This window comes from Phalaenopsis equestris, unplaced genomic scaffold (genome assembly GCF_001263595.1).
Source record: "Phalaenopsis equestris unplaced genomic scaffold, ASM126359v1 Scaffold000094, whole genome shotgun sequence".
Taxonomy (NCBI): Eukaryota; Viridiplantae; Streptophyta; class Magnoliopsida; order Asparagales; family Orchidaceae; genus Phalaenopsis; species Phalaenopsis equestris.
Window position 1 is genome coordinate 3,025,708 of NW_018164536.1, and position 1,719 is coordinate 3,027,426.

Consider the following 1,719-nt stretch of genomic DNA (forward strand, 5'->3'; position numbering starts at 1 on the left):
TATATATATAGAACAATAAATACTAAGTTTTTAAAATTAAATTCCAGTTTAAATTTCAAAAAATATAAAAAAAAATATTTTGATTTTAGGATGTACTATTAAAAAACTAATTAGGTTATACTATCAACCATCCCATCCTTAAGTTGACATTGATAAGAAATAAATACATGAAGGCATGTATGTGATACCTTCCCCGATAAACTCCAATGCATGCTCATTGACATCATCATCCACTCCATAAACTTTGAAAAATATTTATTTTTATACATAGCTATATATATAATACACTTCCCAAAGCTGACTTTTTGCCACCATGAGCCCAATTATTGCTCCTCATTTTATAAAATCATCAACCTCACTCATGTTATATAAATCCATCGATCATATCTCCAAGCTTCAAACCATCACCAAAAAGAGAAATATTTGCTTATAGAATCATGAGGGTGGAATATATAAAGATTCAAAAGGAGGATTTGGAGGAGAAGCTGCATCAAAAAGCAAGGTTTTTGATTTACAAAGCATTGGAACAAGCTGATTCTTTGACAAGACAAACATCTTCTTTGAGCTGTAACAAGTTGTTCTACAAATCAAAGGCAAAGTTTTTCGTGAGGCTAAGGAAGATGAGGTTTATCTTTGTTGGAGTTCCGAGGCGAGCTTGTCTTAGGGTTACGAAGCAATTTAGTTATCTGAAAGGAGTTGTTAGAGGCAAGAAGGCTTTTGTTTGAGGGTTTGCTGATACGCCAGGTATATTAGATCCTACTATTGAGATTTGGCTTTTGTATGGAGAAATTATAGTTAATCAAAAGAAAAGGAGAATTACTTGGGAAATAATGGAATTAAAAATAATAAAACTAGATTAGTGTTGAAATATTTAAATTAAATTACATGATTTATTGTCTTTCTTGTTAAGAATTATAATAGGAAATAATTTATTCCTATAAGACGTTATGAGGAATAAATTATTTTCTTAATATAAGGAGATATTTATTTTTCTATTTTATGTTATTTCCCATATCTCCTAATAATTAATATGAATTAATTATTGGAGATATCATGTGATATATCTTTCATTTCATATCATTTCCTTTTTATTATTTTTCCTATCATGGGATTCTTATAAGGATTATTTATACCCCCGTTCATATCAATGAAACAATGAAGAATTTCATATTCCGCATTATTCTGAATATAAACAATTAGTTTCAAATGATGAGAATAATTATCATCATCATCCTTAACCTGCCAAAATGTTTTATGGAATAGGCATTATGCTTGTTTTAAAAAGTAAGTAATTAAGAAGCCATACTCTAATTAGTGATGTTTAGCATTAATTCATTTAGTATAGGTTGGTTTGGTAAACTCAAAGGAGACAACAAAATTAATTTAAAATTGTTTTTTTTATTTTATTTAGAAGCGATTCTTGAATCCATATGGAGCGTAATAAAACCTGCCAAACTATTATGTAAAGTAAGATAATGTTGCAGGCCATCAATTGTTACACAAGCTTAGCTGGTCAATCGCATCTCCTCAGCTTAAGGCAAAAAATATGCCAATTACCAATTCTAATATTTTAAGGTTATATTAGAACATGCATGTTCATTTAATTATCTATTACATTTCTTTGTGTATATTATTCAAGCATAAATACAATGCAAATGTCAAATAAATAGTCAAGCATATGGGCTAATATATATTCAAGCATATGGGCTAATATATATA